Genomic DNA, 12,885 nt, shown 5'->3' with positions numbered 1-12,885 from the left:
TTTTCTACTGTCTGACTCCGACTCCTTCATAAATGGCAAATGTATATTAACTAGTAATAACAAATTTACTGTAGTAAAATGGTAGCACAAGGCATCCAGAGCTTGGAAAAGTTACTTTTTTAAACTACAACTCCCATCAGCCTCAGGGATTGGGCTCGTGGAAGTTGTAGTTCAAACAAGTAACTTTTCCAAGCTCCGGATTCACGTGGCGGTGATGAAATGCATTGTGCTACCATTTTACTACAGTAAATTTGTTACTACTAATTAATATACATTTGCCATTTATGAAGGAGTCGTAATCGGAGTCGGAGTTGGTACATTTCTACCGACTCCAACTCCACCCAAAATTGCTTCCGACTCCACAACTCCAACTCCACAGCCCTGAATTCTACCTGCATAGACTGTAATATAAACTATATAAAGCCAAGTATTGCTAAATCAGATAAAACAATAAAAGTAGTTAACATTATCCAATAAAACCAGTCATGTCCATGTGATCTAAGGGCAGCAGGAAGCTCAGAAAGGAGTGTTCATTCTGTAATTTGACAAGACAGGAAAATTCAAAGTCTGCCATAGATAATATACGTTCAATGTTTTTCAATGTAAGAAATAACATAGAAAGTGTCCATAAGGAGATGATTTTACACATAGACCTTTAGACTACACTTTTGTGATTATGGTCTTCATATTGGAAGGACATTACCAACTGTGATCCTTATAGCTGATCTGCTCTGTGCAAAAGTTAGGAGCCAAACTCTTCGTATTCCAACAGCAGCCCTGAAATGCATGCATGTTGCACATACACATACATGGTTAGGAATCCTCTGGACCAGAACTCAATGAACAGCAATGTGCTACCATAAGAAGGAAACATTGATTGCTCCTAGTTCTCAGTAGTTTTCCCATATGCATGGGCATCTCTGGATGCTTGCTGTATAAAATACCCAGCATTTCAGACATGAAGTTTGTGCTTCTAAATGTCACTATTTTGCTTTTTGGGTGTGTAATTCATGTTCTCCCACTGTTTTGTTCTCTGTGAAGCATTGAATTGGCTCTCTGTCCTTTCTTTGTTGTAGACAGATATATATAGTGTGCATGACCACAGGCTACTTGGCACAGATTGTTTTCACACACTGCATGTGTTGCCAGCTTCTGCATTTGTTGACCCTGGTCCCAGAGAAAGTACTAGCAATCACTGCACAGATGTCCTCTGGGTTTTATGAAATGTCTGTTTTTTCTGCCCATCTACACATTTAGTTGATTCATTTCACTTCAGCATTTTATTTGTAATTTGATTGACTTTTCATCTTCAGCATTTGCTTATCACTTTAGCCACCTGTACCCCTTCAGCAACTCTGCTCCAACCCTTAAGTGGCATATTTATTATGTCTGAATGTCAGCTGTGAAGGTGTTGGGAGTGATACACATGTTAGGCAGCAAACAAGTTTGCCATTCATGTCAAGGGCAAAATAGCTATGCCATAATTAAAATCTCCCCAGCCACTGATAAAGGCAAACACAGGGACTTTGAGAATGGTTAGTGAGAGGGGTACCAAGTCTCTAGGAGAACCCCAAACAGTTGGGGGTGTTTCATGGTACTGTGCTGGCCGCAGAAAAAGAGCCAAATGACTATCCAAAGAAACATGACACGACAGCTGTATCCTTTATTATTTGAGAATTAGCTCTATTGGTTTGTAACTTCTGTTTTCTGTAGTTCCTGTTTTGTTAAAGCAAAGCACTTGCTCCCATTGAGACAGAGGAAAGACATTCATACTGTGTTTTGTGCTATACTGTTACAAGTCTGTCTTCGGCATGCTGCAAGAAGGAAGGGGGTCCTCCTTGAGACTTCCTTTCCAGAGCTACAGTTCATTACATTTGGGCTGACATGAAGAAAGGCTTAGCTATAAATAAATTTATTTATTTATTTATTTATTTATTGTGCTTTTATACCGCCCTTTAGCAATAAGCTCTCAGGGTGGTGTACAACAATAAAAACAGGTTAAAATACAAGTGAGTATAAATAAAATGCACTATAAAACATATGTGAAAACAAGATTGCAACAAAAAAAATTAAAATTAACATTTGAAATTTAAAATTTAAATTTAAAAAGCCTGGGCAAAGAGGTAGGTCTTTACCTGGCGCCGAAAAGATAACAAAGAAGGCGCCAGGCATATCTCGTCAGGGAGGTCGTTCCATAATTCGGGGGCCACTACTGAGAAGGCCCTAGTTCTAGTTATTGCTCTCCGGGCCTCGCTATGCGTTGGGACCCGGAGAAGGGCCTTCGACGTCAAGCGCAGCGAGCGGGTAGATACATAGTGGGAGAGGCGTTCCGCCAGGTATTGCGGTCCGATGCCGTTAAGGGCTTTATAGGTAAGAACCAACACTTTGAATCTGGCCCGGAAACATATCGGTAGCCAGTGCAGTTGGGCCAGAATAGGTGTTATATGGTCAAATTTCTTCGTCCCAGTAAGAACTCTGGCCGCAGCATTCTGCACCAGCTGAAGTTTCTGAACCGTCTTCAAAGGTAGCCCTACGTAGAGTGCATTACAGTAATCCAATCTAGAGGTTACCAGAGCATGGATAACTGTGGCGAGGTTCTCCCTGTCCAGGTAGGGTCGTAGTTGGGCCACCAGCCGAAGCTGGTAGAATGCATTCCGTGCCACCGAGGCTACCTGAGCCTCCAGTGACAGGAGCGGATCTAATAAGACCCCCAAACTACGGACCTGCTCTTTTAGGGGGAGTGTAAGCCCGTCTAGGGCAGGTCGGACATCAACCATCTGGGCAGAGAGCCCCTCCACCAACAGCATCTCAGTCTTGTCAGGATTGAGTCTCAGTTTGTTAGCTCTCATCCAGTCCATTATCGCGGCCAGGCAGCGGTTTAGTACATCAACAGCCTCACCTGAAGAAGATGAAAAGGAGAAGTAGAGTTGCGTATCATCAGCATATTGCTGGAAACGCACTCCAAATCTCCTTATGACCTCACCCAGCGGCTTCATATAGATATTAAAGAGCATGGGGACAGAACTGAACCCTGCGGGACCCCATATTGAAGTACCCAGGGATTCGAGTAATGCTCCCCAAGCACCAACTTCTGGAGACGATTCTCGAGATAGGAGTGCAGCCACTGCCAAGCAGTGCCTCCAACTCCCAAATCCGCAAGTCGCCCCAGAAGGATACCATGGTCGATGGTATCAAAAGCCGCTGAGAGATCAAGGAGAACCAACAGAGTTACACTCCCTCTGTCTTTCTCCCGACAGAGGTCATCATACAGGGCGACCAAGGCTGTTTCTGTACCAAACCCCGGCCGAAAGCCCAATTGAAATGGATCTAGATAATCAGTTTCATCCAAGAGAGCCTGGAGCTGGCGAGCGACCACACGCTCTAAAACCTTGCCCAGGAATGGAACATTTGCTACCGGTCTATAGTTGTCAAGGTTTTCAGGGTCCAAGGAGGATTTTTTTAGGAGCGGTCTCACCACCGCCTGTTTCAAGCAGGGTGGTACCACTCCCTCTCGTAAAGAGGCATTGATCACCTCCTTGGCCCATCCGCCTGTTCCGTTCCTGCTAGCTTTTATTAGCCACAAGGGGCAAGGGTCCAGAGCAGAAGTGGTCGCCCGCACCTGTCCAAGCACCTTGTCCACATCCTCGAGCTGTACCAATGCCAATGAATGTTATTTTTCTCTGTGAATAAATTGAATTTTAAAGAAGTGAATGTTTGGCTGGACTGATTATCAAGTTTCTAGAGCCTTACAAATGAGTGGAATTCAAAGCTCTGGGCATTACTTTGTAAGATATTTTGCTTCCTTGCTAAAAGTTTTTGTAGGTTTTGTAAAGGTGAATGTAGTTTTTCAGAAAAAACATTATACAATCATGCTGTGACAACCATGCAAAATGCATGTTGTGTTTCTACATAGCAAAGCAGGAACTTTATATTCTTAGCACAAGCCCATCCAAAGCAATTTGGGTCAGTGTGAAGATGGTAATCTGTTTGTCACTTTCTTAGTGCTTAACTGTGCTTAACACAGTGCTTAACAAAGTGCTTGCTCATCCAAAAGAGTATTATGTGAAAGCATATTATTGAGTTTGCTGAATTGGATGCTGGGTATTAAGTTCTTAATTTGTGGCCCCCTTAGTCTAGTTACCTGACCTGAAATCATCTCAGTCAATGTATTTTCTTACTGCAAAGTCGAAGTTTGACTTCATTTTTAAATTAAGTTAAATAAAAGCTGGACCTTTTAAATCAGCAAGAGAAAACGACGTCTGTCATGGTACAGTGTTGCTTAGTGGCCTGATCCCAGAGCAGTTGTTAGAGTCATGGTGTATAATAAATGTAATGTGACTGTAGCCCTGTTATTACCTTTTTCGGATAGTGGCTGTAAAATTCCTGGGTTTACCCTTCACTTTTTATGGGTATGAAGGTACGTTAGCTAATGGACTGCAGCCATTCCAATGAAATTTTTAATAGCTGGCTCCCTATAGGCAGCCAATAGGTTGGAGTCATGAGGTTTTGGTTTTATAAAGTACAGATCAACTGTGTATCTGGCATTTTCAGTGGAAAGAAGAAAAACGAAAAACCAGGCATATTGTATATTTATATTGTATATATTGTATATCTCATATTTTCATATTTGAAATGCCTTTAGTGTAGCACCATATCTCTTTCTACAGTTGAATTAGCCTGAGTTTGTTAGTGGTGATGATGGCGCTTCTGGGGGAACATTAATAGACAGTATACATACATAGTATGTACATAGTACATAGTAGAGTTGTATTTCAGTGGGAAACTGCTTTCTGTTATATGTTACTCTATTAGGTGTGCAGGAGCAGTTAATATAGTACCTAACACTATTTTCTTCTTTGGAAATATTACATTTTCCTACTAACAATTAATCTTAAGAGTATTTTCTCTCCTTTTCAGAGTGTGAGGCGCTTTTTGTCTACCTAATTTGCCAGTATTGCTTTGAGCTAAGTGCCTAAATGATTTTAATTTTTCATTTTAGCTAGAAGAGAACCATTTTCGTTATTAAATGAAGCCTCTTTTTTCACCTGTACTCTGTATGACCAGCAGTATTGACTCTGTAACTGTATTGCTAAGCAGATAGAATAATGTTTATTTGTTGACTTACATTAATGCCTGGCTTCTACAATCTTCAGTCAATAGGTACACACCAGCAGTGGGCTGGTCATGCAGTGCTTTGTGTGTGTATCTGTATGTGCCTTACCAGATTGTCACAGGTCATCAGAGCTGCCACCTCTTTGGAAGAGTGAATTGGGGTGGGGAAGGAACATGTACTGCACACACCTTATCCATCAGCGGTCTGGATGGATGGGGAACCTGGATAAGGTGTGTGCAGATCCCTTTCCTTCTCTCTCTCCCCCTTTCCGGATTCAGTTCCCCACTATCTTCATATGGTTGATACATACACCATTGCAGATTCAGTGTTTGGTGTCTTGCCCCTAGCAATATCTGGCCAGGTGCAAGGCTTTTGTGTTGATATACAAAACCCTGTACAACTTGGGTCCAGGTTACCCTAAGGATCACTTGGGTTCTTGCATCCCAGCTCAGTCACTGAGATCATCCAGAGGAGTGCTGCTAGTTGTCATCCATGTTACAGAGGCCTGACTGGCCTCAACCAGAAGGTGGGCATTTAGTATCACTGGTCCCATACTGTCAAACACTTCCAGCAGAGATTCAACAAGCATCCTTGCTTTAACTTCCAGGCGTCTCTTGCAGACCTTTTTATGCTATCAGGCCTATGTAGTTGTTTAAAGCATTCTTAATTTTCTTATTTGGCCAGTTATTTTAATCATTATTTTGTGTTGTTTTAAGTGGCAAATTACATTTTATTGTCTACATTTCTGAATACCGGTCTAATATTTTATATACATATTTTAATTAATAAATAAAATGAAAACAGGTGAAGTGATCCAGCACTGGGAACCATGGGACCAATACATGGTTGCATGAACCAGTCATCAATCCAGAAGAGGATGCCCACATGGAAGCCTGAATTTCTGTGTGTGCATTCATTTACACGCACTCTCTTTCTCTTCCTGCATAATTGTTTTAGTACCACTTAATGTAGGTAGGAAAGTGGTAATGGCAATAAATGCATGCATTGGTACTGCAAAGACAAAGCTAAATGAAAAACAGCTGTTTAAAAGGTTTTGTGAGGCCTTCATTTTTAATTTTTCTCAACTGATTGATATCTACTGTACAAAACTGTCAGTTGTTAAATAACTGGCCTACCATATTTTAGTGATTGCAGGCAAATGGGCTGCGTGTAATAATTAATCTCAGTATATATGTGTAACCCATTTGTCACATCATAAAAAAAAATACTGGCTGCTATATGACGCCCTCTTCTTAGTCCTGCAATTTTGATTAGTCATTAGATGAGCTTAGCGTATGTCAAAAGCAAAGACAAGAGGAATATTTTCATATTGAAAATGCTCATGTACACATTGCTAAAGGTTTATTTGTTTAATTAGGGTTCTATTCTTCTCTTAGCATACATGCATAAATCTCATTAATGTTAATGAGTTGGGCCAGTGCACCATAGGGGAATATAGCCTTCTAACTCATTAATGTAATAAGATAATAAGATGACCTATATTTGTGGAGCAAACCATAGTCAAGCTTCCAACTTCTTTTGGATAGAAAGGCAAGGTATGGAGACTGAAAGCTTGAACTTTGAAAGAGACAGAGCATGATGTGTGTGTGTCTGTGTGTATGCATACATTCTCTTTTTAAGGATTCATGAATGTGTGGAACTATTGATGGAACTGCCATATACATTTATTAAATAATTTTCTATTTTAAATTGGAGGCTCTAGGAGACTGTATAATATCCTTTTTTTTTTTTTTTTTTACAAAAAAAACCTTTTCAAGGAACAGATACTTTGCTTTCAAATCTTTGCGCATTTCCCACATGCTTTCCTGCTTCTTTATTCCTTCTTTCTCAAGCTATCCCACAGGAAGACTCGCAGATTCTACAGTTGAATTATCTCCTTACTACTCAAATCATTGTTCTGCTTTTACTATTTTATTGTAGCATAATCCTATGTTGCTGTTGCTTGGAAAAAAATCTTAAGGATGGTATCACCTGCCAAAAGTGCAATATTGGTGCAAGGGTGCAACAGTGATTCATGCTATGGAAGTATTTTGCCTGCTGCCCATTGGTTCACTGCTCTTGAGATCCCCTGGGGTCTGCCACCTCCATTTCCTTCATTGTCATGGGTATTTTAAGAAAGACTAGCACAGAGGTTTTCAGGAAGGAATGCAATACAGAAGAGGACCTAGAGGGTACAAGTGGGATCCCAATTCTCACCTGATTTTGCAATCGCGGAAATGGCTGTGGTAAGTTTAGGGCTTAGTACAGTTTGAGGTAGAGTTCTCTTTTTGACTCATGCTTTGATAGTAGCACATACAATGCAGCTGAGCCAATTACCAAGAAAATGCTCACCTTGCTAAATATTCACATTATTTTGAAGCTGCTCCTGCTTCTTGACACCATTTTCCTCCTCCTTTGCTCTCAGTTCTGCTTAATTTTCCTGACTAGGATAACCCATGTGTTTTTGTGTGAAATCACACCAATGAAATCACAACATCAGATGCAGTATTTAAAATTATTTTTAAAAACCATGTATTAAATGGCAGTGCGGACAAATGAGGTCAACAGCATCAGTGAGTAAAGAAGAGAAATATATCTCAACAACAAAATGATACAAATGAGTTCACAATGAGTGGCAAAAAACTGCAGGCGTGGAAGGGCATTTTGACACTCCTAACTACAGGCACACACACACACAAAAACGGTGAGCAGTTTTGGATCATCCCAAAGTTCTTTCCATGGTAAACTCCTGTATAATACCATGTTCTATTATGGATCACTGTGAACAGTCATTGCTCTCTACATACAAGATGCCTCTCAGGTAGCCAGGGTGGGGAAGGGATATTAGAGCTTATCTTGTTTCATTTTAAATAGCAACATTATTTTGCATTTTAGGGATTGTAGGAGCCTTTCTTTCAGAATGTCTCTCCTATGCCCAATCAGTTGGTGATTAAGTTAGAGACAGAAGTGCAACACCTATGCAAATGGGTTCTCCATTAAGTACAAGTGTCAATAAGTATTGCCATTCATACCCTTCTGTAGAAAGAGAGATATCTGTTATATTGAGCCACTCTAGGTAGTGGAATCAGATCGAAGCAATATTTATATTATAGTGCCCTGACGGTGATAAAATGAAACAGTCATTTCAAATCTAGTTGACATTTTAAGCAAAGATCATTACAGATATACAGTCATTAATCCAGTCATTTAAAATACATTTGCTGTTTTCAAGGATGAAAATAAGACCTAGCAAATATTTCAGTAGGTTGACCTTTTGTTGTGCCATTACCAAGAAAAAAAGGGGGGGAGGGAGGAAGAGAACTTTAAATATGATGATGATTGAAAACAAACTGTACACCAGAAACCAATAAGCATCCTTCCTGAGTGTGCAAAGCTAGTAACCTTTACGCAGAAAATTGGTACAACCTATCTACTTTGTATATTGTTCTTGTAGGATGCTATTTTCCTTACACTTATTTATAAAAATACTTGTATACCACTATTCATAAAAAATCAAAGTGGTTCACAACAATCATATATGTATAGATAGATGCACTCACACACAATAAAACCATATAAAATTTAAAATCAGAAATTGTTGACTATTACAGAAAGATGTCTTCTCAATTGCCTGCATAAGCTCGGCAGCATAGAAACGTTTTCAGCAGACATTTAAAAGTCAAAACAGAATCTCTGTTGGCAGAGCATTTCACACGATTGGGCTGACAACACTAAAGGCTTGATTTCTTGTAGCTAATGAGCCTCACCAGCACAGGGACAGTACCTACAATGCTCCTGCAGGTGATCTCACTGATCGAGCTGGGACATAAGGATTCAGGCAATCCCTAAGCCATTGGCAATAACTGAGCCAAGAATCCTGCATCTGATTCTGTTGGTGGGAGCCAGGACAAAGTGTTCATAGGCCCAGTCCATGCACTCTCTACTCCTCAAATTCTGGGGACAGAAATTATTCAGATCAAGCCTGTGCAAATTATATCCTAAATCAGGCATGGGGAACCTTTGGCCCTTTAGATGTTGCTGAACTACAAATCCCATCATCCCTGGCCATTGGCCATGCTTGCTAGGGCTAATGGGAGTTATAGTTCAGCAACATCTAGAGGGCAAAGGTTCCTACTTCCTGCTGTAAACTTCTAATGCACTGTGATGCCCATAGGTAGGATGCAATCCTACATCCCTTTTATGTTAAGGCTGTATGTAAATTGTTATGGGTGTAGATAGACCTCTTGTTTGCTTCAGTGCAGTCTGTCAGATTTTCCACATTTTCTCACTCATCCCTCCTTATTTTTCCTTAGCACTATAAGTCTTCCCTTTTTAGATTTCTCTACTTGTTCCTAAACAAGTCTGGCTTGTATCTTCAAATCAAATCAAATCAGTTTATTTTACGGTCATTGACCCGTCTTGTTATAAGCATAAAATACAAAGGGGAAGTAAAACGACAGTATTATCTTACATATATACATAAAATGAAAATATAGAAATGCTTATCCTAGAAGATCTTAAGGCAGAGTCGTTGTGCTGCATAAGAGTCATCAAATAAACATTTGCGGTGTACGGGGCAAGTTTCACAAAAAACTTAGAATGAAATTTGAGACATGTCTCTTACCAGATCTGTTAGTGTATCTGTAGCACATACATGCATGTGAACCCATATCTTTCATGTATGTTCATGGAAAATGCTGATTTCAGAAATTAGCAATAATACTATAGGCAGGATTTCATTGGCTATAATGATCTTGCTTACTTTGAGAGATTTAGAAATTGCCAATGACAAGTAGTATTTATGTGCTTGCTCTGGAAAGCCTGTACTCACCACACTGTGGCTGTGGCTATGATCTTTTTGAGTGAAATAATAAAATTATATAGAGGTAAGAATAATGGCATGCCTCAGTGGGAAGATTTCTGATCAAAGGATAACTTGGAGCCCCTGTTATGTACAGTAATGAAGCCCAGAACCTGACGAGATCTGGAGATGAGGAAGAGTTGGGACTCTCGGACCAGGTGGCAGGGGTCATCCATGCAGCAGGAAAGTTCAGCCTCAAAAGCTGAATGGATCACATACAATAGAGATAAGCAGATCTGAAGAAGAGTAACATGGATCAGCCTTCTGGTGTGGTCTCAAAAAGCTTAAGTGATACTAGATTACTATGAGAAGAAGATTGTCAGTTTTCATCGGCATCCGTTTGAATTAAAGTATCCCAAGATGAATTTGGTCTGCAAACATTTGAGTATCTCGGAAGCATGTTGCTCACAGAGTTCTTCAGACTTATTGATTGTATTTTAGGCGGTGATCCCAGTTCATAAGGCTCCAGATAACTAGAACCGGTTCTTCTGGCCCTTAATTTGTTTAACAAATGTTGTAGCTTATTAATTACCTCAGTCTGTTCAGCATCCTCGAAGGAGGGGAAACTATTTATCAGTTCTTCCTCCCCCTCACATGTAAAATCAAAAAATTCCTGAATTGAGTTGCTATTTGCCGACTCAAGGGTATTGAAGCTGAGGCTTCAATAGAAGAGTTTGAAGAGTGGAAAGTAGTCGCATCAATAGTGAGGAAGTTAGAGCCGATGGAATTTATAGAGTTTGGACTTGCAAATTCAAGTTGCCTCAACGATAAAGGCGATATAGGGGCAGCAGGTTTCTTTGGTTCCTTTGGCAAAGAAGACTTAGGAGGATTTTTAGATAAAGTTTGATTTATATTTGACAATTGCTTTTTACTTACTGTAGAGATTTTATTACACGAGGAGACATTTTCTGACCTCTGAGAAGAATTCTTCTTTTCTATAATCGAGGAGTTGTTTGAAGAGACATTCCTAATAAACAGGGGGAAAGGCTTCGCTATATTTGTAAAGCATCTCTGAACCGAAATTCCATAATTGTCTAGGAAGGCTCTTTTGGCAAACAATCGGGCCGCCATAACCGAAGAATTGAGAGTGAGAATAACTGATGAATTTGGAGATGAATTGTATAAAAACTTCACGTTTGTAATGTCATCTGGCCAGATGATCCTTAGCCCCAATGACAGAAGAAAGTTGCAGATTTTTTGTTTCCAAATATCGGGGCTCACTTTAGTTCTAGACCAAGGAAGGTTCAGTAGTGCCAGTTTATCAGAGTTATATTTTAAATTCCAAGAAACTAATTCTGTATTGGACCGAGAAACATTCCCAGAGCTCCGACTCAAAGTCTTCCGAAGAACACTCTTCTGGGTCTGATTGTTTAAGGTAGTTCCAGATAAATTTCCAGAAGAGCAGGCTGGAGGTGCCTCTTTTTGTAAATCCTGAGCAGCTTCCATGTCTGTAGGAGATGTCACTTTTGCTTTAGGTCCACACTGTTTTGGTAGCAACTGCTGTAGTTGTTCCTCCTTGTCTAGTATTTTAAAGAGCCTCTGAAAATTCATCTTACTCTTTCTTCTAGAAATTCCTTTAATGGTATTTTTGGGTTTCTTTCTTTTGCAAATCGGTTTAAGATTTTTTCCTTTTGGTCCCTTTTGATGTTGTTCCCCTTTATGTGGGGGCCTAAGGTTTTTTACTAACAAACTTAATGAAGATTGCTCTTCCAACAGAAGCATTAATAATGTATTTACCTCAGTAATGTAGTTTTTAATATTCTCAATCTCTTTAGTTGCAATGTCCATTTTGAGTTTCAGGCACTGCTGCCCCGTTAACAGTAGTTTGTGACCTAGGTCCTCCATTGCTGCTGAATCTGCAGCTCTTAAAAAATTTTTTGACAGTGAGTCTGTTTGCGAGATATTTAAAGCAGAACCTTGGCATTCTATAGGAAATTTTAAATTGTTGTCTGAGCTTGATGGAAGACTCTCTATTCTACTTTGGTGAGAGGATAGCAAGCTCTCACTATCTGAAATGGAGTGATTTTTTAATTCACTCGGATTATTGGGATCAATCGAAAGTTGCGATAGATTTGCCTCTGATTCCAGTTGCTGACCACCGTTTGGGACTGTTTGTAGGGATGGGGTATAGAGGAAGACCGGAATTTGTTCATCATCCCAATTGTCAACAGCATCTCCAGCTCTGAAATCCTCGCTTAAATTGGAGCAAGACAAATTTGTTTGCGGTGTGTCAGAATTGTTGGAAACTCTGATGTTATTTTTAAGCTTTGAGAGGTTTTTTATTGGAAAAAATTGTGTAATTTTTGATTGGAGTCCTTCTTTACTAGAACCCCCGGAAAGTTCTTCCATTTTGTTAACTATATCATAGCACTTATTCCTTGTTTGCACCATCTTGTAGAATATTAAGAGGTTTATTGACTATACAGCCCTAGATTGTAGATGTTATGTTTAGGTTAAAATGAGCCACTAATTGTATCCTGGAGTTTGACTTTTTATGTAACAGTCCTTATCTTGAAGTGAGGCACTCTAGTTTCATCCGATTATGTTTTACTTTTGGACAAATGTAGGAGAAAAAGAAAAAAGGAGTCTCAAAAAACTTGGAAGCATCGATGGAGTGGTTACGGTTCCCAAGATTTAGCTGACCAAGGGTTAACAGTCCAGAACACAGCTAATCTTAAAAAGACAGCTCACCGCTCAAAGCTAGTAGCGCTTAACTGTTTCCTTGTAATATGAGGAAAACTGCACAAAACAATCGAACTTAATATACACAGAGGCTTTTACGTTTGTGAAAAGAATTTGCTTGTAGAAAGCTCAGACGGGGATTTCTCAGCCAGAGAAGATTACAAAACAGATGTGCGTAGGTAGAGCACTCAAAACACGACTCTTCAACAGGCACTCTGCCAGAGTCTAA

General features: G+C 39.8%; 1 protein-coding gene across 4 annotated transcripts in view; it reads left to right on the top strand.

Moving 5' to 3' along the window:
• Window positions 1–12,885, top strand: part of PARD3B (par-3 family cell polarity regulator beta) — an 894,180-nt gene that overhangs the window by 471,889 nt on the left and 409,406 nt on the right. The window lies entirely within an intron of this gene.

This window comes from Rhineura floridana, chromosome 2 (assembly GCF_030035675.1).
Source record: "Rhineura floridana isolate rRhiFlo1 chromosome 2, rRhiFlo1.hap2, whole genome shotgun sequence".
Taxonomy (NCBI): Eukaryota; Metazoa; Chordata; class Lepidosauria; order Squamata; family Rhineuridae; genus Rhineura; species Rhineura floridana.
This window is presented reverse-complemented; position numbering and strand designations above follow the sequence as displayed.